This window comes from Canis lupus, chromosome 21 (assembly GCF_048164855.1).
Source record: "Canis lupus baileyi chromosome 21, mCanLup2.hap1, whole genome shotgun sequence".
NCBI lineage: Eukaryota > Metazoa > Chordata > Mammalia > Carnivora > Canidae > Canis > Canis lupus.
In genome coordinates, this window is record NC_132858.1 from 22,444,526 (window position 1) to 22,469,687 (window position 25,162).

Sequence of the window (25,162 nt, forward strand, 5' to 3'; positions counted from 1 at the left end):
CGCCAGCCTTTCACTACCAGACCTTTGAGCGTGTGGCACCCTTGCCCCTCCCTTATTTTTAGATGTTGCCCTTAAAAACCTAAAACATGGTAATGGTTTTTGCTTTTTTTAAAAAAACACATAAGTGTCCTCAGACACCTGCGTGGCTCAGCTGGATAAACATCTGTCTTCAGCTCAGGTCATGATCTCAGGACCCTGGGACGGAGCCCCACGTTGGGCTCGCTGCTCAGTGGGGAGCCTGCTTCTCCCTCTCCCTCTGCCCCTCCTCTCCATCAGCTCATGCACTCGTGTGATGTGCCCTGAATATAGCTCTGGGTTACCAGTTTACTGCCTACGATTAGCTGGAGCTGGGAGGAGAAAGGTCTTGACAAGGAGTGTTGTGTTCAGCCCCCAAGATGGGCCCCTTGATCACTGCCTTGTTTATGCCTCTGTATAGTTTCCTTCCAGCTGTCTCAAGGCTGGTCCGTGTGACCAGAGAATATGGTACAAGTGATGGTACATTGCTTTTGAAGTGAGCTTATTAAAACCATTGGGGACTCTCTCTCTCTCCCCCATAACTTGCTCTGAGGGAAGTAAGAACACTCAGATATGAGGCCTTCTGCCAAAAGCCACATCCTGTGAGTGATCCGTGTTAGCAGCAGATCTCCAGGGGCAGTCAAGCCTCCAGTTGACGGCAGTGCTGACCGACTGTGTGGCTGCAGCCTCTCAAGGGGCTGTGGGTCAGGATGACTCTTTAAGCCACTTTCAGATTTTGGCCTCAGAAACCGTGGGAGATGATAAATGTTATCGTAAGCCCCTGGATTTGGGGGTAATTTGTTATGCGGCAGTAGATAGCTAGTACAGAAAATGAGACCCATTCATTCACTTTATCGCTTAACACATTACTTTTGAGCCGCTACTATGGGTCAAGAACTACCCTGAGCACTGGAAATGCAGCAGGTGAACAAAGTAGACAAAGTCTTTACTCTCATAGAGCTTTCACTCTGGTCAGGGGAGAGAGATAATGAAGGGGAAAAAATAGATATGCCAGAAGGTGATAAATGCTATGGAGAAAAAGCAGTGTAAGGATGGGATGAAGGGCATATAAAGGCATGATATTGATATTTTATACAGGTTGGTCAAAGGAGGCCTCTAATCAAGTGCTATTTGAGTGGAGACCTGAATGAGATGAGAAAACAGATATACAGGGAAGAGCATACAGGGCAAAGGGAACAGTGGGTAGGGTAGCTCAGCACCCACTCCCTTCATACCATTCCTTTGCTCATCCTCAGGACAGGCTACTTCACATCTGGCCAAAAGTGCTAAATCAGCCTCCCAAATACCTCTAGCTTATGCTTTACCCTACCTACTATGGTCTCTTCTCAACAAAACTCCCAAAGTGATCATACTAAACCCTAAATGAGACCAAGTCAGTGCTCCACGTAAACTCCATAAGGATTCCTTATTTCATTCAGAATAAAAACCAAAATCTTCATCAGGCTTACAAGACCCTACACGATCTGGTCCCTCACTGACATTTCAGCCAAGTCAGTGCTCCACGTAAACTCCATAAGGATTCCTTATTTCATTCAGAATAAAAACCAAAATCTTCATCAGGCTTACAAGACCCTACACGATCTGGTCCCTCACTGACATTTCAGCCCCTCCCCACCTAGTCCCTCCCTCCCTCACTCAATCTCTCAGGTATTCCATCCCAGCCACAGTGGCCTCCTTGCTGTCCCTACAAATTGCCGGCAAATTCCTGCCTTAGGGCCTTTGCTCTGGTGTCCTTTCACCTGGAATATTCTTCTCTTCCTCACTTCCTTTAGCCTTTGCTCAGATCCTATCATGTCAATGAAGTTCACCTTAATCATGTTGTTTAATTCTGCAACCTGTTCTCCTCCCCACCTACAGACCCATAGCCCCTAAATCTGATCTTCTTTCTTTTTTCTCCATAGCACTTAACCCTTTGAATATTAAGGATTTATATTTTTAGTTTACTATGTATTTCTGTCCACTAGAATGTAAGTGCAAAAGGATAGGAATGCCCTTCTTTTGACCCCCTGTGGCTTTCCAGGTACCTGCATTACTAAATTGCTTAATAAATGGGTGAGAGTTCCTCTTTTTCGGATGACTGATTTGTGACTTCTCCTCTCGGGGCCTGTTTCTTCTCGATAAAAGGATGAGATTGGTCCCTTCTAGGCTGTTCTGGGCTGCATGGCATCTCACAAAATCCACCTGGACTGTGGACAAAAGACATGGACAATAAGAGCTTACTCCCAGGCGTCTGCCATTCAAAATGCACTTGAGGGGGCACCTGGATGGCTCAATCCGTTGGGTGTCTGCCTTTGGCCCAGGTCATGATCCCAGGGTCCCGGGATCGAGTCCCGCATCAGGCTCCCTGCTCAGTGGGGAGTCTGCTTCTCTCTCTGCCCTTCCCTCCTGCTTGTGATCTCTCTCTCTCAAATAAATAAATAAAATCTTTAAAAAAATGCACTTGAGGACAAAAAAAATTTTCCCCTGCAGTAAGTCACCAACCTGGTCCTTTACCATACTCTTCTCTCACGCTCATCTTTGCAAAGCTTCAGGAACAGATATCCAGACAAGTAAAGGAGCCCATGGTTCATTAAGAAGAGACTCTGAAGGGGATGCATACAGTATGATGCTATGATGCCCCTTTGGAAATTAAAACACAGAAAGCCATATGACATATTTCTGTTGGCCTCACATCTGTATAGAAAAGTGCAATACACATGGGAGTCAGGTACCAACTCCGTTAGAGTGGTTTCCTCGCAGGAGCACATACAGCTCTTAGGAACAGACATAGCTGCGGTGCTGTATTTCTGAGAGAGAGAAAGAGAATTCTGAGGCAAATGTCTCAAAATATCAACACTGGTTAAATCTGGCTATTGTTTCTCGTGTGTTCTCTATCTGATATAATTCAGCCTCTAGAGAAAATGATTTTGAAACAGCTGCAATGGGAAAGTTGCCCTAGCACTTCTCCGATGCTGTTGCAGGCCCAGGGCTCCACAGGGTGGAAGCTGGGCACTCGCAGTTCCCGGTGTGAAACCCAGTGATCCAGCTCCTCAGGAAACAAAGGTGAAGGGCTGAGCCCTGGTGGCCAGCGGCCCCTCCTGTGCTTCCCTGATCAGCCCCCTGCCGCGGGGAGATGAGCACATTAAGGTGAGTCTCTGAGATCAGCACTACTGGCTTCTCATCCCTGTGAATGTAGGGGTGCTGGTCGAGGGGGGGAGCCAACAAACCCAGGGTCTGCAGCATTTCTTATTTCATCAACTCACACATATGGACTCCTTTGTGTGCTGAAAGGTAACACGACTGGGGAAGCAGTGATAACCGATCACCCTCTGCGCGTGTGGTGTTGTGGGAACTCCGAACACACCCCGGCTGGCATTTTTGCCCAGTACCTCACTCCACAAATACATCATCAGCACGGGGTGCTAGGTTGGTTTGTCTGCTTTGGTGGAGTCAACAACAGACTCCACAGGCTGTGAGTGCTTACCCTGCCTGCTTCCCTCTAGGAGAGGTGGGGGGACGGGGCTGAATCCTAAAGAGGCTCAGTTTAACTTCCAGCTTCCCCAGCAGCACCCCTGGCTAGTCTTGCCATCCCCGGCGGGCCGGCCTGGTCTTACCTAACTCTTTGGATTCAAATGCATGTGGAGGGGCGCCTGGGTGGCTCAGGGGTTGAGCATCTGCCTTTGGCTCAGGTCATGATCCCTGGGTCCTAGGATCGAGTCCCGCATCGGGCTCCTTCTCCCTCTGCCTATGTCTCTGCCTCTCTCTGTCTCTTATGAATAAATAAATACAATCTTAAAAATATACATACAGGTTCTAACTTTACCAAAGAAGATGCTAGTAGAAAGCTGCATTCTAGTGACGCTTGATTCTCAGGGCTAAGTGCACTCGCCTGATGCTTTCACGCATACTTTTGAGATGGTTTCTAACATCACCAGAGAACAGTACTGTTGACACCTCCCCATGCCAGCTTTCCCTGGCACCCCCAGTGGGCAGATTTCTAGCAAGTTCCAGATGGCAGATTTGCAGCACCCCAGCAATTTCTCTGCCACCCAGTAAGCCACGGTCATGCCAGGAGGGAGATGAGAGGGGACTGTCTATCCCAGCCCCAGGGGGTAGTGGCTGCTTCTTAAACCTGCTCTTCCTTTTTCCTTCAGACTTCCCTTTAGTTCTTACTGGCCAATCATGTGTACTCAAACCCAGGTGAGAGTTAGTGATTCTTTATATTAAACATCCTCTGTTCAGATTACTGCACGGTTTCTCTCTCCTGAATGGTCTGGTCCCAGACTGATATAATTTCATTTGGGAGGGGGGGAGAGGCAATGAAAGAAGGGGATGTAGGTCAGCCCTGTGTTTAGTAAGCAGGAAGGGCAAGGTGACAGAGGCTGCACCCATGTCCAGCGCCGAGGATGAAGATCTTAACCAGAGTAGCCTTGGCACCAAGACCAGGCCTTTTAAGAAGGAAATAAAAAAATAGCTCCCGGATTCAGATTGGAGCCACACTCACCACATTTGAAAGCATTTGCCTTTGGCTCAGGTCATGATCTCGGGGTCCTGAGATCGAGTCCCGCATCGGGCTCCTTCTCCCTCTGCCTATGTCTCTGTCTCTTAAGAATAAATAAATACAATCTTAAAACTTTGGTAAAGTTAGAACCTGTATATATTTGAAAGACGTTGAAACTGAGTATCAGAGGGGCTAACTGGCCGGGTCCCTCTGCCCCAAAGTTCTTTCCACTCCACCTCGCTGCCTTCCCAAGTGGCACAACGGGAAGCTGAGCTCTAAGCAGGGGGTTTCCACGGTCCTTAGGAAGCACCAGCCAGCCAAATGTATATATTATTACAGGTCATACAATAATTAATAAGTTACATTATATATAAATGTTATATGGGTAATAAAAAAATTCTCAAAGTCCCAGACTAAATCTCACAGCGATATTTTAAGGGTTCCGTGAGAAAATTAGTGTTCGTGTTCGGTAGGGGCTTTGGCTAACCACAAACGCTCGACAACGTGGAGCCGCTGTATACTATTATTAATAACTGTTATTAACTGTCTCTTCCATCATCATTACCAAACCGGGGCTCGGAGACTTCAGCGGCGACCTCAGCGCGGCGGGGGCAGGTGCGATCCCGCCGCCCGAGGAGGGAGCGCGCCCCCCGCTGGACGCCCCGCGCCTGCTCCTGGGCACCCCGCGGCGCCGAGGGCCCCCCCAGAGCCTGTGTCTAGGCCCTCGGGGTCAGGCTGGGGCAGGGCTGGGGTTTGCCCGGTGCCCAAACGCTGCCTCTTGCACAGAGCTAGTCCTTCCGTGCGTTCACCTGGGAGCGCGGGGTCCCCGCGGCGCGGCGGGGCTGGATCCCGCGCCCTCCGCTGGGGTGGAGCATCCCCGAGCCGCAGCCAGGGGGACCCCGGGCCCCAGGATCCCGCGCCCTCCGCTGGGGTGGAGCATCCCCGAGCCGCAGCCAGGGGGACCCCGGGCCCCAGGATCCCGCGCCCTCCGCTGGGGTGGAGCATCCCCGAGCCGCAGCCAGGGGACCCCGGGCCCCAGGATCCCGCGCCCTCCGCTGGGGTGGAGCATCCCCGAGTCGCAGCCAGGGGGACCCCGGGCCCCAGGATCCCGCGCCCTCCGCTGGGGTGGAGCATCCCCGAGCCGCAGCCAGGGGGACCCCGGCGCCCAGGATCCCGCGCCCTCCGCTGGGGTGGAGCATCCCCGAGCCGCAGCCAGGGGACCCCGGGCCCCAGGATCCCGCGCCCTCCGCTGGGGTGGAGCATCCCCGAGCCGCAGCCAGGGGGACCCCGGCGCCCAGGATCTCTCCAGGTCCCGGGCAGGCGCCTGGAAAGCAGCCGGAGACCCCGCGCGGGCAGCAAGGGGAGGGGGACAGGACGAGCTGCTCCCCAGCCTCGAGTCCCGCTCCTGGGCACCGTGCGGTGGCCCCACCCCGCTCCCGGGGCCCCCTCGGGTATTGAGCCTGCCCTGCGCCCCCCTCTCCCCTGCACCCTTCGCTGGGACGAAGGGACGGGCGACGTCCGGCAGGGGGCGCTGGCCGCGCTCGGAGACCAGGCCGCCAGGGGTAGGGGTGGGGGGATGAGGTGATGGGGGGCTGGCCTTCCTGCGCTGGGGCGGGCTGGGTGCTGCAGCGGGGCCTCCCACCCTCCCGCCCCCGGCCCCGACGCCCCGCCCCGCCGACACCTGCGCCCCAGAAATCAGGTTGCTTGGAGTCTGGTTTCCCGCTGTCACTTCCCTGGGCTTCCCAGCTCTGCCCAAAAGACCCCGGCCCGGTTTCGCGGCGCCCCTGGGCCCGGTGGTTCCTTCCCTGGAAGGAGCACCAGCGCGACGGTTATCAGGAAGACCCCAGAGGGAGGGGGAGGCCCATTCTCTCCGCACTGAGGCCCCCCCATCCTCAGGGACCCCTCACCCCCAGCCCCAGCTCCACCCACCCCTGGGAGCCCCTCCCCGCCCCCCCCACCAGGCCTTTAAGCTCTGTCCTCACCCTCTTGCAAATAGCTGTCCCTTGGCCATTGGGAGCCTAGGGGTGTGCTCACCCGGGGGCGTCTGCCTCCTGCAGATGAGGCGGCCCCAAGAAGGCAGAGCCTGCCAGTGGGTTCCTGCAGTTTGGACAGGGGACTCCGGAGTCCAAGCAGCCAGAAGGGAGGACTCAGGCGGGGGCAGCTCATTAGCCCCGTAGCCCCCAGGGTGTCTCAGCCCGTGGGAAGGATGGAGAGTCTAGAGGACAGCCAGGCTCTGGGGAGTGTGGGTCTCTTACCGGGTTTCCCATCTCAGCCATACTTACCTGAATGTCTCCTCTAACCCATCCTCATCCCACCCCGGATTTCATTTTTCTCTCATTCCTCCATCCTTGGTAGCCACCACCTCCTGGGGCTCATTCCTGTCGCCTTGCCTGTCTACCCGGTGGGCTCCATTTCTTCTCTTCCCTTAGTCACAGAGACCATGTCCCTAATAAGGATAATAAAATTCCATGCTTACTTAACACCTGCAGTGAGACAGACAGTCCTAAGTGCTTCACACAGATTAACTTAGTCTCCATAAAAACTCTATGCAGAGGCACTAGGACATTGTTTTTAAGATGAGGAAACTGAGGCTGCCAGGGACTAGATCTTTGCCAAAGGTCACACAGCCATCAGAGCTGGAACATGAACCCCAGGCCATCTGGCTCTGGGGTCTGTAACTTAACCAGGGCACCCTGCTGTTTCTCTGCTGGGTTTCTTCCTTCTTCCTCTTCTCCTCCTTCTTCCTCTCCTCCCCTCCTCTTTTCTTCTTCTTCTTCTTCTTCTTCTTCTTCTTCTTCTTCTTCTTCTTCTTCTTCTTCTTCTTCTTCTTCTTCTTTTATTTATTTATTTATGTATGTATGTATTTATTTATTCATGAGAGGCAGAGGGAGAAGCAGTCTCCCTGCGGGGATGACAATGCGGGAACTGGATCCCAGGACCCCAGGATCATGACCTGAGCTGAAGGCAGACACTCGACCACTGAGCCACCCAGGCGTCCCTCTTACTTTTGGATTTGACTGAGGCAGCAGAAACTTCACGCAGATTCCAGAGATCTTGAAGCAAGTTTCACCTCCTCTCTAGAGTCTGTGATCTCTGTAACTTTGTGGCTCTATTTATAGCTCATGTTGCTTCCAGTTGCTATCTTACTCCAGCATTTGCTAAGGTCCTGTTTGAACTTTCCAGTCTTGTCTCAGATGACTTACAAGGAATTAGGAGAGTAGTAAGCCGAGCAGGGCCCCTGTGTAGCCAGAACGTCGTCAGGAAAACCAGGAAGTGGTTGGTTGCCCAAAGAAAAGGCAAATCAGTGGCCACCCAGGGTCTGCTCCTGGTCTGGCCTTCCTCCTACAGGTTTGTCCTTCAGTTCCCACCTTAGAGAGGCTGGCTTTGATTCTGTTGCAGAGATGACTATTTATGTTCACTTTCTATCCAGTGTTCTCTCACTCCCCGTGGGTTAGAGCCCCAGATGGGCCCAGCCTCATCTGAGAGTCTGTCCTAGCCGTGGAGCACCAGTTCCTTTAGGGAAAGAGCTTCTCAGGCAAGATCAGGGGGCCAATAGGGACTATTTGATGAAGTCAAAGACATTCTTAGCCCAATCTTCTCTCTTTGCGAAACATGGACCCCTGGAAGAAAAAGTTGGTGTGGGCCTTAGAAAGGAAGTTTGGTGGAATGCCTGGGTGGCTCCATGGTTGAGCATCTGCTTTTGGCTCAGGTTGTGATCCTGAGATCCTGGGATCGAGTCCCTCATCAGTCTCTCCACAGGGAGCCTGCTTCTCCTTCTGCCTGTGTCTCTGCCTTTCTCTGTGTGTCTCTCATGAATAAATAAATAAAATCTTTAAAAAAAAAAGGAAGTTTGGCTGGCCATGTTCTGCTCTGGTTATCGCAATGTGGATGAGGGGTTCTGTCTTTGGACCAGCTGAGTGTGGCCGTCATCTCCCTCCAGCATCACTCATTAGTGAGCGTAATCTTCACAGAGGCCAAGGTCCCACCCACTAAGTGCTAGGATTTCAGCCTCTATCCCTAGAACATCAGACTGACTTGACTTTAAAATATCTTTTGGGATTCCAGAGGCTGGCACAATGCTTCCTGAGATTCTGAGGGTAACCTGAAGTGGGCCTGAGGTAATAGAGCAGGGTAAAGGTCAGGGTAGAAGTCTAGAGAGCTTGGCTGAGGCGAATTTGAAATCAGGTCCTAGGTTTATTATTATTATTATTATTTATTTATTTTTAAAGATCTTATTTATTTATTTATGAGAGACACAAAAAGAGAGGCAGAGACACAGGCAGGGGGAGAAGCAGGGTGCCTTTGGGGGGCCTGATGCAAGATTTGATCCCAGGACCCTGGGATCATGACCTGAGCCAAAGGCAGACAGACGCTCAACTGCTGAGCCACCCAGGCACCCCAGGTCCTAGGTATATTAGATTCCACCTGGGGTCACTGCTATTTTTGATGCTGTTATATTTGTTATACTGATGACTGAAGTTTAGAAAAGGAGTCAGAGTAACCTTGAACTGTCCATGTATGTGGCTGAGATGGAACCCAGGACTGTCTGGCTCCAGGGCCACACACCCAACCAGATCCTCTGCCTCTGTCTTGCTGCCCCAGAGTGAAGTTTTCTTCTTTACTTTCTTTTTTTTTTTTTAAAGATTTTATTTATTTATTCATGAGAGACACAGAGAGAGAGGCAGAGACACAGGCAGAGGGAGAAGCAAGCTCCATGCAGGGAGCCCGACATGGGACTTGATCCCGGGTCTCCAGGATCATGCCCTGGGCCGCTGAGCCACCAGGGCTGCCCTCTTCTCTACTTTCAATATCAACTACATCCATTAACTTGAGCCTACGCCCTTCATGTCCATTAGCACCCTCTTCCTCTTAAATTTTGAATTTCTCCCTCTTAGCTGGTTCCCCTTGGTGCAAAGATAATGCTCCTTTAGCCTAAAATATCCCTTTCCATTGACCCTACCGCTCAAGCTCCCATTTTATTTCTCTCCTTTTATCATCTCCTTTTTACTTCTTAAAAAAAAAAAAAAGGAGCTCTAAAAACTCATCTTTGCTATGAAGCGTTAGGAAAGCAGCTTTTTGCCGACCTGTATGCTATGTACACTTTGCTGCTGTATATAGACATACATATGATTGATGTATATATAACAGCAGGAAGTGTTTTATAAAAATGTTTATACACACACACATATATGTACAAAAAAAACTTAACAGAAGAGGGAGGGTAGCTTAATTAACTTCCTCCTCTAATCCCTCCCTTCCCTCCTCTCCCACGCAATCCTCCCCTTCCTCCTCCTTTGCAATCTGGCCTTCATGCCCACCCTCAGAGGTCACCAGATGCAGTGGTCCCTTTGAGACACTGCTTTCTCACAGGACACTGTCACCGTGCTCTCCTGATGTTCCCTCCTGTCCTGGATGCCCTCCTGGTGCTCCTGCCTTTCCTCTGCTGCTCTTTTCTCTGCCTGGAATGCCTTTTCTCTTATTTCCACCTGCTAACACTCTGCCTCCTTGTCAAGACCTAACTCAGTTAATGCCTCCTCCTGGAATCCCTTCCTCACATCATGTCCCCCAATTCTGCATGCTCTGTGTTCACTTGGCCCATTTTGGGTAATTTTGGGGTAGAACTTTTCTTATTCATTCAGCAAATAAATGCTCATTATGAGCCAGGTACTGGGGCTTCTTCCTGCCCTATATTAGTTACTGATAATATTAAATTCTTCTGTTTAAAAAAATAAATTGAAAAAAATAAATAAATTCTGTTTGAGTTGCAAGGAACATAGACTCACTCAATATTTTACTTTAAGAGCATAGGATTGTATAACAGAGGTTTCTTATCACACTGTCATTTAGCAATTTGTCTTCTTCAGAGAATAGTAAATATTCATGAATTTATGACCATTGTTTCTATGCAAAGCATGCCAGAGGTGCTCTTACCCTTTTCTAGCAAGATGCTTGTGAGTTTGCATTGAAGAAATAACTAAAACGTGTAAAGCGCCCTCCCCACCTTCACCCCCACAGAAAGTTCTTTTATTTAGGGATCCTGCTGGCTCATCCCTAATTTTAGGAAGAGGTTTTTCCCTTTGATGTTTTGCCTGGGCTCAGCCCCTCCTCCCTTCCCACTCCCTGCAGGGTCAGCAGTTTTAGCCACAGGGAGACCAATTACAGCTCTGCCCTCTGTCCCAGGGCTAGTAATGAAAATCCCAAACTCGTAGTCCGACTTGCTGGAGTGAGGGGCCATTCTGTAGAAGTCAAATTGTATCCCCCTCTTGTGTTTTCAACCCACAATATGAAAAAACAACACTAGATTGGGCCCCAAGAATGTTTTTACAATTAAAATTTTTCCCTTTGGCAGGAACCTGAAAGGAAGGAGAATAAAATCTAGTTGGAGTAGGTATTGGGGGAGCCACATAGGACTATGATGGTTGGGCAGCACACGTGCACTCCTCATCCAGGGGGGCGCCATTCACATCCGACGTCTTTATTATTCTGAAAATGTTTGCGTGTTTATTAATATTGCTTATCACCAAGATAAGTGACTTGTATGTTTATTACAACTTCCCGGCAGATGGCAGTAAGTGTCTTGTTTTAAGAGGATTAATATATTTTGTTCTGCTTCCCTGCACAAAACAAAAATGAGTCAGTGATCAAAACCAACAACAGATTTAATGTCATTTGAAAATATTTCTGCTTCTAAACAAGAAACTGCTTTTTAAATTGATATGCTGCTAGGTGAGTATTTAAAAACAAACCCCATTGTTATTAGTACACCAGCTAATTTAGTGTTTCACATTGCATCACATCATCTGCTGTTTATTTGCTGTACTCAAACGGTATTGCTGGGTTCCCAGTGTAAATCTATAAAGCCTTTCATTACTATATGAATCACCATCAAACTATGTATGCTCAAATAATCCACAAAATAAATTATATGCACCTAAGTTAGAAATTACTATTTAACCATCTGGTGATTACATAATAGCAGTTGCTTGGTATTATGGATATTCTGTTAGTAAGAATATTAACACTTGATAGTATTTAGCAGCTTGCTACTTAGAAATTTTGTGTGTTACATGCATGTAAGTTCCAAAATAAAATGCTCGTTATTGATTTGTTGCGCAGACACTATGAAGGAGTTTTAAAAATTAGTTTCAGAATCAGAAAACAGAAGAAAATGACAAACAATAATTTAGATCATTGAATACATTTTTGAAAAAGATGAATGCGGGTGGGGGCAATGACTTTTCCAGATTTGGATGTGAATTTACCATCAGTATTTATGCTAAGCAATATTTATGCCAATTTCCTCAATTAATTTTGAGGAAAAGTAGAAGGGAAAAAAAAATACTCAATAGGATATTGCCTATCCAGGTACCTGGCTATGTAACATGAATACTTTAACGATTTGAATATTAACAACAATCTGCTTAAAATTTGTCTTATATGAGAAACTTAATTTTTCATTTACATTTATTTTCATTAAATTTCATCAAGTTTTCACCACATTTTGTCTAATTGAACTATCATTAGCACCGGTAGGAGGTTTTCAGAAATTATTTACAAGTTGTAACTAATGATAGAAAACTCCTTATGATTCTAGCTCAATGATTTCTGTGTTGCGAATTCTTCAGAGATGAGGAAAAAGGTCAACTGAGGAATGAAAATGTGTGCAAGAATTGGCAGTGTATATCACATATTACTAATGAATGGAATGTAAAATGCATTTCAACAAAGGTGTTAAGGATTCAAAGTCGAAATATGATTTGAGAGATAGTATGGTGAGAGAGATGCAGACAAAGATAACCATGCAAATGAGAAACCACACTGGAAGCACATACTTTTGGCAGGGCAACATCAAGGGAGAAGATTCTCCAGGAAGCTACAAATCCAATGACAGGAATTGTCTTCTTTTGGCAGAAATGGTACAAAATTCAGTAAGGTAAGGGCACATTGATTAGCAAATAGTGTCACACATTTTTAGGGCATGAAACATGAAACCAAATAATTAAAATTATGGTAAGTGCAGTGAATAAATTATTTTTGGAAAAGGTATGAAATGCAAATATTACTTGATTATTTTAGATACAACCTTTGGCATAAGCCATGTAGAACAGATAATGTGATCATATTTGTGGACTTCCAAAAAGTAAATATACGAATATTTGGACAAAGGAGTTATTGAGTAATGAGATGACAAAAGAAAGCATATGTGTATTTTCAGAAGACTACTTATAAAACATGATTCCAAAGAGAAATTGGATACAGCAATGCCATAAGTATGCATAATGAACACAATGGGTCACTACAGAAGATCCTCAATATTTTCTAAGGCATTCAATATTTCTTGTTTTGCATCTTCTTTACATTTGGTATTAAATGATGCAGCAAAAAATCTATTTTGACAGCACTGAATTTTTTATATCATCCACGAAATTATATAACTACTCTTTTTGCCTCAACCAAATGCTGAAGTATATTGAATATGCATTTACGGAACATAAAATTTAAAATCATTGTTGAATATGAGATGGGAAAATTGAGTAGATGCCATCTTGCTACTAAAACTTAATTAGGGGGAGTATGCAGTGCATATTGATAATGTGAATAAAAACACAGATTCTAAAAATATAAGTCAAAAGTGTACTTTTGAAAATATCCTCTTTAAGATGCATTGCTCAAGACTAATTTGGAGTAAAGATAAGATTAACCTTACAGTAGTCCCTCCTTAACCTTTCCTTTTTGTATTTCAGTAACCCATAGTCAACTGTGATCTGGAAGCAAATGATGCTTCCGACTCATCACCAGGTCAACAGTAGCCCAACTCTGTGTCAACACCTATGTCATTCTCTTCACTTCATCTCATCACGAGGCATTTTATCATCTCACATCATGACAAGAAGGGTGAGTCCAGTATGGAAAGATATTTAGAGGGAGAGGACCATAGTCACATAACTTTTATCATAGTATAATGTTATAATTGTTCTACTTTATTATTAGTTATTGTTATTAATCTCTTAACTGTGTGTAAGTAATAAATTAAACTTTATCATAAGATGTATGTATAGGAAAAAGCATAATGTATATAGAGTTCAGTACTATAGTATTCAGTACTGAATACTAATGTATATAGTATTTAATACATTTAATACTAGTAATTAATACTAATGTATATAGTATTCAGTACAAGGTTTCAGGCATCCACTGGGGAGGGTCTTGGAACATATCTCCCTGTGGATAAGAGGAAACTACTTACTACTAAGCAAAGTTAGACAGGAACCCAAAGTCAATAAATATCATTCCCTTGAAAGCATATAATGAGCTAAGGAAATTGGTCAAGAAAAATTAATTTATGATAAATACAGATATTATTGATACCTAATAAATTGCAATTTCTTCACATTGACCCCAACTTCTCCAATGTAAAAATATCACAGAGGGGAGGAAGATTCATTTCAAATGTTATTGCCATTATTTCCTGTGATCCGAAATCTGTTTCTTTTCTTTTTCTATATTGGTGACTATAACATTATCTGAAAAGAAAGGCTTAAAAAAAAAAAAAAAAAGAAAAGAAAAGAAAAGGAAAGGCTTATAATCCTGAAAGAATATCATGTTTTTGTTTTTTTTTCCAGAATCCCAAATCAGTACTTCTCAAACTTTCAGGTGCATACAGAGCCCTTGGGGATTTTATGAACATGCAAATTCGGATTCAGTAGTTCTGGTGTAGGACCTTAGATTCTGTGTTCCTAACAAGCTCATGGTGATGCCCTAATCCCAAGTGCTTGGAGTAGCAAGGGTCTAGATATATCCTATGATTTGGAGAATTACTGTCAGTATGAAGTAGCAAAGCTCAGTGAAAATCTATAAATAAAATTGACTGATGAGCATTTTAAAGAGTTTTGGACATTCTTCATCAATGTATAAAAAACTAACAATCTAAAATTATCTTCTTCAAATCTACTACCTCCAAAATATCGCAATGTTTTTGTGACAATAATTTACTGGATCCTTTCCAAATAACTGAAATTTTCAAGGTACAATTAATTTTGCCAATACCAATATCAGTGAAGAATGTGGCATCTCAAAATTAAATATGTTAAAGCCAACAGGAAGCCCACATTGCTATAAGAAAGACTACTAATCTGATGATCATTTCTATAAAATATGAGCTATAAAAAAAGTAATCATTGGAACTGTCAAAAACAATGATTTCTTCCAAGGCAAGATGTCTATTTTATGACAAATTATTAGATCCAAGTGACTTAAGCTTCTGATATTATAAACATTTGAATTTTCCATTATTTTAAGATGAATCATTTACTTGTGTAATTTATATAAAATAACTTTCTCTTTATTTTAAAAAATTTTTTTATTTAAATTCAATTTGCCAACGAATAGTATAACACCCAGTGCTCATCCCATCAAGTGCCCTCCTAGTGCCCTCCTAGTGCCCATCCCCCCATCCTCCTCCCCTTCCACAACCCTTTGTTTCCCAGAGTTAGGAGTCTCCCATGGTTTGTCTTCCTCTCTAATTTTTCCCCACTCTAACTTTCTCTTTAGTAATTGTTATTGTTGAGAAATAATTAATATAACTTTTTTTTTTAAAAGTGAACTCTACCTCCAGCATGGGGCTTGAACTCACTACCCTGAGATCAAGAGTCGCATGCTCTACTGACTGAGTCAGCCAGGTGCCCCTTAATATAATGTTTTTTAACTTGAAGAAGGGGTAGCTTTTTCAAACTTGTATAAAATGCTACAGGGTCTTATGGCGGCCCTGCTTTGGGGAGTGTCCTTTATAAGAAATCAAATGACCTGCGAAACCCATTTGCCTGGTCTCAAGGTTTTGGTAGCATGAGATTCCTGTCTTATGTAATTACAGGAATCAAATTATAATCTGGCCCCCACATGGATGGTTACAACGATACCCATGGTACTAAGGAAAACAGGATTCTTGGCCATGAGTCTGTCTCCCAGACACCCAGGAAGACCAATCACCAAGACCTTATGGGAAAAATAGGAACTGGGAGCCTACATGACATAGACTCCTGGAATGCAAAGCTCGTCCAGGGCCTCGGGCAGCTCCAGAAATCAGGTGTCTCAATTCCCTTTCCAGCAGACCATACTCCAGACACAGGCCATGCGAGTGACTCATCCTTTGCCTCTCTCTTCCTCTTTCTCCTCTGCTTTCACTTCTTTCTCTGTATGGGTCAGTTCAAAGGAGAGAATTGGGCTGGGATAATATGGTTCTTTTTGGTCCTGCAGGACACAGCTTTTTCTTTCTTTTAAAAAAAGATTTTATTTATTTATTCATGAGAGACACAGAGAGAGAGAGAGAGAGAGAGAGAGAGAGAGAGGCAGAGACACAGGCAGAGGGAGAAGCAGGCTCTATGCAAGGAGCCTGATGTGGGACTTGATCCCAGGTCCCCAGGATCACACCCTGGGCTGCAGGCGGCGCTAAATCACTGCGCCACAGGGGCTGCCCAGGACACAGTTTCTTAACTAGAACCCCAGACCAGCCTCCAGAGCCCCCCCTCATGGGAGCTCTTCTACACAGAGGGCTTGGGGGCTGACTGTGTAGTGAACCTTTTTGGCAACAGTCCTTTTGTTTAAAAAACACCCTTGATGAAATGTTCTCGATAAACAGCATTTATTTTCCTGAATGGAAAAACAATGCCTATTTCTTTTAGAAACTATAGGAAAAGATAAAGAAGAAAAAAAACCCCAAAATAATCACCATTAACTTTGATGTATTTTCTTCGTGTTAACTATGTATGTGCAGGTGGGTGTGTACACCTACCTGTACATATGTATGCATATCTACATATACATGTAGGTATCTGCAGGCATGTGTGAAACATATATAAGATTTAGAATTACACAAATTATATATTTTTAAATTTCTGTTGTGAGATTTTTTCCTAGGTCACAAATGAAAGTTCTTCAAAAAGCACCCTTGCTAATGGCTCCCTCCTGTTCCAACAAGAGATGAGGCACCACAGGCTGCTTCACTATTCTGGGACAGTTGTTCACTTTAGCCAGATTTCATTTGTATGAAAACGCTGGAAAGGCAGCTGTGGGGACAGGTCAGTGTGTTGTGCTTGGGGGCTTGCACCCCTAGGCCTGGCCTGTCTCTAGGCTGGCAGCCTTGACTCCGTCTGCACCAACAGAAGCTCAAAGAGGTAGAAGACCTGGCCCGGGGGACTTTTTTTTTTTTTTTTTTTTCACACCTCGATGGGAAGGAGTTGGCGGTAAAGGGTTACAGGATTAGACAGCTAAGCTGAAGGGCCGCACCTGGAGGCAGTCCTGCACGCTGAATTTACAACAGGAGCCTGGGAGTCGTATAAATGAGTAATGCTTCATGATGCTGTTTTCCAAGCGAGCTGCAAAAATTGGCAGGGGCCCTTCAGTGTGCTGTCGATGTGTCTGGAATTCAAATAATTTGATTCTGAGATACAATGACAATGGGGAAGCAAGGCATTACCTTGACAGAATGATGGCCGAGACAGCTGCTGCAACCCATATTCATGGAAGATGGTGCACTAACAACCGCTCTCTATCGGCCGTCCTCCCTGAAATCTCCATCCTGCATCGTCGCGGTTGCCCTTACTCAAGGGCATTAAATTAAAAAGTCGTGTAGCCGATAATTCTTTTTTTTCCCTCCCTCCCCCCTTTTCCCTAGTCCAGGCACTGAAGGATGGGGAAAGTGAAATAAAAGCCTTGACTGAAACGGATGTCTCTTTCAAAAAAAATGATGCTGACATTAGACACAGCTCCGAGGAGCGCATTTGAATATCGGTGCAGGGCAGCGCACAGCAGAACTTGCTGCTGCCTCTTTTGAATTTGTCTTTGTTGGCTGAACACGTTAATATCTTTCCAAGGTATAATAGCTGGGAGGATTCCGTCAGAAATAACAGGACATCTGGTGAGCTGGGGCCTGTTACCTTCCAAATCACAAGGCATCTTGCTTGTGCCGGTTGTCATTTCTGTTGGGGGAACTGATACGCAGGTTCCGACTTTATCTGCCCCAATATAGTGCTCACACCACCTCTTGTGTGTAGCGTGTTTGGCTTTTCTGAAGTACTTTTTAAAAAAGCCTTTTTACCCAGGGCAGAGCATTCTGGAAAACTCCAGACCCCAGACAGGGGCTGTGAGCTGCTGGTCGAGATTTTAGATTTGCCATTGTGGGTTTCTTTCTCTGGATTTCCTTTTCTCCATTTGGAAAAGGAAAGTGTTTGTCTTTCCCTCCAGGTCCCCGGTTCCCTGATCCTATGATCTCATTGGACCACTTACTACTAATAGGAGGATGGGCAGTTCCCAGGTATCTTCACTCCAGATTTCCTACAAAGATCATACTCCTTTAAGATGAATTTGACAAGTGTATCATTCTATTAATCTAATGATTAGTTCTCAGAATGTGAATATGTAAATAATAATTGCAGCCATTTATGTAGCATTTACTATGTGACAGGTTAACTGTTCTAATGCATTATTTATTTTCACAACAACCTTGTGATGGATGTAGGTGAGAAGTGTTGTTCCAATTTTGAAATTGTAAGAAATAATTTAAAATATATCTTGTTTCTTTTTTAAAAATAATTTTATTTACTGAGAGATAGAGAGCATAGCGGGGGGTAGAGGTGGAAAGGGAAAGGGAGAGAGAATCCCAAACAGGATCCACGCTGAGAACAGAGCCTGATGGGGGGCTCAATCTCACGACCCTAGAGATCATGACCTGACTGGAAATCAAGAGTTGGAGGCTTAACGCACTGAGCCACCCAGGCACCCCTATCTTATTTCTGCAACAGAAGTACATTGGGCAGTCACGAAGGGATAGTGAATGGATAAAAGTTTATCAATACATTGGTGTGTTTGGTTCTCTCACTGAAAGCAAAGCTTTTGAAAGAATAAATAAATACCTTTGAGGTTTATTCACGTTGCGTATATCAGTAACTACTTATTGCTGAGTCGCCTTCCATTGTATATCTTCTTTGGCGAGTGTCTTTTCAAATATTTTTTCAATTTTCATGGAATTGTCCTTTATTTTTGAGTTGTAAGACTTCTTTACATATTCAGAATACAAGTCCTTTATTAGATTCATGTTTTGCAAGTATTTTCTCCCAGTCTGTACCTTGCCTTTTCATTTTCTTAGTGGGATCTTTGGAAGAGCAAAAATTTTAAATGTCAGTAAAGTTCAATTTATCAATTTTTAAATTTTATGATGTATGCTGTTGATATTACACTTACATAATTATTGCCTACACCCAAGTTTTAAAGATTTTTCTCTTATGTTGTCTTATATAAGTTGTATATTTTTATGGGTTACATATAGGTTTATGATTCATTTTGAGTTTGTGTTGCATAAAGGATTGAGACATCTCTTTCTGTCTCTCTTTTTTGCATATTGATTTCCAATTATTACAACACCATTTGAATTACTCTATTGAGTGACCTTGGCATTTTGTCAAAAATCAATTTACCATATATGTGTGTCTATTTCTGGACCATCTACTTTGTTCCATTTTCTATCCTTAGACCAATATCACACTGTTTTGAGTAGGTAGTAGGTGAGTCCCCAGTTTTGTTTCTTTCCAGAATTGTTTTTTATTCAGATCCTTTGCATTTTATGCAAATATTAGAATTACTTTGGAATTTCTATCCTCTAAAAAGCTTCCTGGGATCTTGACTGGGATTGTGTTGAATGTATATACTAACTTGGGGAGAGCTGACCTCTTAACAATACTAAATCTTCAGGTCCATGAACATGGTATTGCTCTTCATCTGTTTAGGTCTTCCTTAATTATTCTCAGCAATGTTTGGCAGTTTTCAGAGTATAGGTTTGGACGTTTTGTTAAATCTATCCCTAAGTATTTAATATTATTATACCATTTTAAATGGGATTTAAAATTATTGTCAATTTCTGATTGCTCTTTGCTAGTATATGTAAATACAGTTGATTTTTATATTTTGTTACCTTGCTAAATTTTTTAGTTCTAATTTTTTTCTTTTCTTCTCCTTCTCCTTCCTCTTCCTCTTCCTTTTTTCTGGAGACTCCTTCAGATTTTCTACATAGAGGGGATCCCTGGTGGTTCAGCGGTTTGATACCTGCCTTCCGCCCAGGGTGTGATCCTGGAGTCCAGGGATCGAGTCCCACATCGGGCTCCCCACAGGGAGCCTGCTTCTCCCTCTGCCTGTGTCTCTGCCTCTCTCTCTCTCTGTGTCTCTCATGAATAGATAAATAAAATCTTTTAAAAAAAGATTTTCTACTTAGATAATCATGCTGTTTATGAAAAGATAATTTTGCTTCTTTTCTGATTCATATGCTTTCAATTTCTTTTCTCTTTTACATCATTGGTTAGAAGCTCTGGTACAATATTGAATAGAAGTTATGCTAGTAGACATCTTTGACTTGTTCCCAAACTTGAAGTATTCTTTCATGACTTTCATGAAGGAAAGTATTCTTTCCCCATGAAGCTGTTTGAACAGCTTCATGGCATCACAGCTGGTTTTCTCCACAGCAAGTGATCCAAGAGACTGCATGGTGGAAGCCACAAAGTCTTTTATGACCTAACCTCAGAAGCCACACTCTGTCATTTCTGCAACATCCTACTGGTGAGACAGATTAGCCCTACTTGATGTGGAAAAAGGGGACATAAGCGAGAATCACTGGGGGCATTTCGGAGACTGGCTATTACAAACCCTTAATCCCAATATCCATACTTAACAGTCTGTAAATCACATTTTGAATACCAATTTCCTAGAGATAATCTACAATAAATACCTCATTGTGCAAATGGGGAAACTGAGGTCTTCTTAAAGACGTACCCTTAATTAGAGGCAAAATCAGATTTTTAATGTCTATTTTAGTGTTCTTTCTATCACATTCCATTGCCTTGATATCTGTTTTGCCTACTATATATCTAAGGTGGTGGGCATTTGCTTTGAGCTGCCATTAAGTAATTAAATGAATGGGGTGGGGTGAAAAGGCTAGGGCACACAGAAGCTGCTGCCGGGGGTTTACTTCGGATCACCACAAAGCCATCTTCAAGGTAGCCACCAAATAGGATAATTCAGTGAGCGCAGTTCAAAAGCTCCACAATGTGACAATGGAAATTGACTTGATTTAGCTTCAAAGATTCTATTAACTCAGAGAAATGATGATTTTATGGGAGAATTAATGCATAGCCACTGGTAGAGAACGGAAGTGACCTTACTGCTTTGAAACTTCTTTTAACTCAATTCTTAGATCTATGTACAAAATATTATAGCTTAGATTCCTGGTCCTTTCATACACACATTTCAGAGCCAGATGATTAAATCTTGATCCTAATTACAAAGGAAATGCAGAATTTGTAGTAAGCTCATTTTAGAAGTTTGAGAAATAACCTGCTTTAAAAATTGGCACTAAGTGAATCCTCCTAAACACATCATTCACATTATATGTGTGTGTGTTTGGCATTGCTTGCTTGAGATACAAGACTTTCTTTCTTTCTTTCTTTCTTTCTTTCTTTCTTTCTTTCTTCTTTCTTTCTTTCTTTCTTCTTTTTCTTTTTTCTTTCTTTTTTAAGATTTGGTTTATTTATTCACAAAAGACACACACAGAGAGAGGCAGAGACACAGGCAGAGGGAGAAGCAGGCTCCCTGTGGGGAGCCTGACTGGGACTCGATCCCAGGACCCTGGGATCATGACCTAAGCCGAAGGCAGACGCTCAACCACTCAGCCACCCAGGTGCCCAATGACCTTTATTCCTAAGGTCAAAAGTACATTAAAATGGTGACAAATGGATAGTAGTATATCACTAACTTTTAAATCTATTTTACCTCTCTTTATCTCTCCTATTCTCCTAATTGAACCGAAAGCTCCAAACAAAGGTTAAATCCTGAATTTTTTAAAAAAGGTTTTTTTTTATTTGTATATAGTATCAAACTTATAGAAAAATTGCAAGAATAAATATACTACACTTGGGACACGTGGGTGGCTCAGTCAGTTAAACGTCTGTCTTTGCCTCAGGCTATGATCCCGGGGTCCTGGGATTGAGCCCCGCGTTGGGCTCCCTGTACCACAAGAAGCCTGCTTCTCCCTCTCCCTCTGCCACTGTTCTGCTTGTGCTCACTCACTCTCTTTCTCTCAAACAAATAAATAACATCTCTTAAAAAAATTACACTTGTATATCTTTTATGTAGATTCGCCTGTTAACATTTTACCTCATTTGCTTTACCATTTATTTACTCCCCAACACACACATATATATATTTCTCAATCACTTGAGAATAAGTTACATACATTATTACCCCTTATTCTTAAATGTTTCCATGGTATTTCCTAATGATAAGGATATTCTTTTACATAACCACAGTATAGTTATCACCTGAATAAATTTAATATTTGTGCAATACTTTGAACTAACATATACTTTCATATTCTGATTTTATCAACTGGCCCAATGATGTCCTTCATAGCATTTTTCCCCCCTCCAGGACTAGATTCAGTAAAGGGCCATGTATCAGATTTAGTTGTCACGCTTCCTTAGCCTTCTTGAATCTGGGACATTTCCACCCCTACAGAGTGTCACACCTGGAGGTACGCAGTGTCCGTCTGCCCCTTATCGATCACTTGGACAAGGTGTTATCCAATTTCTCCACTGTGTAATTACTGGTTTTCCCCCTTGCAACTAATGAGCAATATGTGGGAAGGCACTTTAGGACCGCTCAAATACCCTGCTCTTTCTCTGTTGAAATCTAGCAACTATTAATGATTCTTGTTTGATTCTATCATCTTACTATGATGGTTGCAAATGATGATTCTTCTGACTCCCATACAGTCTTCACATTGACCAGTTGGCACTCAAGTTTATGCTGTGAGCAAGTCTTCCCTTTTCTCCATTTACTTACTATTGGTATGAGAGCACAGGTTCTTAACCCCCCCGTAGTGGTTGGTAACGCATTACTGTCCTTAATTATTTGGTTGGTCAAATTGTCCCAGATTTGGCCATTGATAGTACCTTCAACCTGGCTGGCTTCTGGTTCTTGTGACATTCCTATTTTGGCCCTCCACCCCTCCCTCCATCCCCCACCTTTTTTAGTACTTCCTTGCTTTCTGGCAAAATGAGATGTTCCAGGCCCATCTTGCTCCCTCCTTCCCCCTCCTCCCCTTCACCCAGTTTCCTTGGTTTGATTTTGATTTGTCACTTGGTCTCAAAATTGCAGAAAACCTCATTTCCTCCTGGGCCCCAGCCCCTCCCCAGGCAAAGCACACCACCACCATGGAAACTCTGGGCTTACTTGCCTACTTGCCCTGCAAAGGCAAGGTCTCTGAGTCTTTGCTCTTGCCTTGCCACCTCCATCCTGGTCCAGGGTCATTTCAAATGTGATTTCCTCTTTCCTCCAGTTAGCCACCCCTGGTCTGATTTAATTATTTCCTTATCTATGTTTCCATAGCACTTTTTACATATCTTTATTAGGGTGCTAATCTTGTACTGTTATGCCTTGGTTACATTTCTAGCTAGACTGAACTCAAATGCTTTCAAATAGCCTGGGGAGAAAAGTATTAGTTTTTCCTATTGTGCAGATGAGAAACTTGAGTTTCTGCCTAAGAAAGAGGCAGCAGAGCAGAGGGCAAAGGTCCTCAGTTGCAACCTACTCATGTCATTTATTAGCTGTAGGACGGTAGGCAAGTTACTAAACTCATCTATGCTTCAGTTTCCCTGTCAGTAAAATGTGGATGATAATAAATAGAAACTGCCACCTAGGGCTGTTGTGTGGATTAAAAGAGTTAATACTTGTAAAGCACCTAGAATAGTGCCTGGCACATGGTAAGTGGTATGTGTTTGTTAAGTAAATAAAATCATGTCCCTGTAATTCAAATCCAAGTCTTGAGATGATGAAGTTCCTAGCCAGTGCTCTATTTTAACTCTGTAGGATTCCAATATTCCCTGAGTAGCAGTGGCTCTATTAGAGACGGCAATAAAGGGAAGCTGGTTCAGGACATAAGACATTAATGAGGTGAGAGGAAGCAAAATGTTCCTGCAAAATGCTGCATTAAGGCACAGACCAGGGAAGGGAGCAGGTGTTTGTTTTTTCTGATTCTGGGTCTAGGGCACACGGGTTACACACTCAGGCAAGGACCACAGGTAGACTCCAGGAGCTGGTCCCTCATGAAGTCTGTCTACGTGTTTTTCCTCTCAAGTCCATTGTGGGTTAGACATGGGCCTTTGGGGGGACTTGTCACACTCTGCCTGGACATTCACAATTCTGCAAGATGTCCCGTACCATTGACACATGGAAGATATTCATTATTGCTTTATTGAGGATGGCTTTATTGGCTGAATTTTTAAATTTTGTGTTGTATTACAATGGGGGTTAATAATAAAGTTTACATTTCCAAAGCAAGAATAATTTTTATTTTGCCCTGATAACTGCCTACAAGATAGTTACATAGCTAATATATATAATTATAGTTGTTATTGTGATTAATGTTGATATGGTTAAAAATGGTGGATTGCAGTGTAACTGACTTGGTAGATAACAGTTGTTGGCTGAGTGACAAAATTATGCATAACTTTTCAGTTTAGGGGCCATGAACAGACAGTGCTTGTCTACATGTAGAAAAGTTACTGATTTAACCTTTATGTCAAATATTAACAATTAACAACCTAAGAGCACATGATCTAACTGTGGAATGTTTGAGAATAGCTATTCTCAAACTTGAGCATGAGTCAGAATCATCTTTAGGGCACATTAAAGCACAGATAGCTGTGCCCCATTGCCGGAGTTTCTGGTTCATTCTGTCTGGGGTAGAACCCCCGAATCTTCATTTTTAATTGATAACATTTTTTAAAGATTTTTATCTATTTATTCATGAGAGACACACTGAGAGAGGCAGAGACACAGGCAGAGGGAGAAACAGGTTCCATGCAGGGAGCCTGATGTGGGACTCGATCCCAGGATCCAGAGATCACACCCTGGGCCGGAAGCAGACACTTAACCGCTGAGCCACCCAGGTGTCCCTAATTGATAACTTTTACTAAAGTTTAATGTTTGAATTTTAAAAAAAAATTCAATAAACCACTTCATTTCGAGTGATGCTGATAATGCTGATCCAGGACCACAATTTGAGAACCACATCCCTTTTGTTGGTTTAGAACAAACATCCCCTCCCTGGCAGCAAGTCACCACCACCTGAGTCGCTAATGCAATATAATTAGGTTTCCTTTAAATAGGCCACCTTGAAGTTTCCCAACCACTTTTAGCATCTTATCGACCAAGAATCGTCATTTAATTATTTCTTCTCTAGAAGAATGAATGAATAAATAAATAAATAAATGAATAAATAAATAAATAAATAAATACATACATACATACTTTGGTGATGGAAGTTTTAAAGGAATACCACAGCTAATTAACTGTAGTATTAGATGCGTATTTCTGATGTCTTGGTAATTAAACACATTCAGACTTCTTGGTGCTCGCCAATATTTTTATGAAACAATTGAGAAGTGCAGCCAGCTAGGTTGGTCTCTCACTGGGCCGGTCTCGAAGTAGCCAGCGGAGAGGTGAGGGCCAGCAGGTGGCGCTCTGAGTCAGGTCATGGGGGCCTGAAGAGTCTGGAAGGAGGAGGCACTAACCAAGATGCCCTGCTTTAAATCCTCAAAGTAAGGT

General features: G+C 43.6%; 1 long non-coding RNA gene across 2 annotated transcripts; it reads left to right on the forward strand.

Moving 5' to 3' along the window:
* Positions 1 to 4: 4 nt before the first annotated feature.
* Positions 5 to 18,606, forward strand: LOC140612871 (uncharacterized). 2 transcript variants are annotated; one of them, XR_012013976.1, is made up of 4 exons: positions 6 to 3,162; positions 12,111 to 12,449; positions 13,261 to 13,411; positions 14,140 to 18,606. It is a non-coding gene; the product is annotated as an uncharacterized lncRNA (long non-coding RNA). The 2 variants fall into 2 exon arrangements; XR_012013977.1 differs by lacking the exon at positions 12,111 to 12,449 and having other exon boundaries at positions 5 to 3,162.
* The last annotated feature ends 6,556 nt before the right edge of the window (positions 18,607 to 25,162 follow it).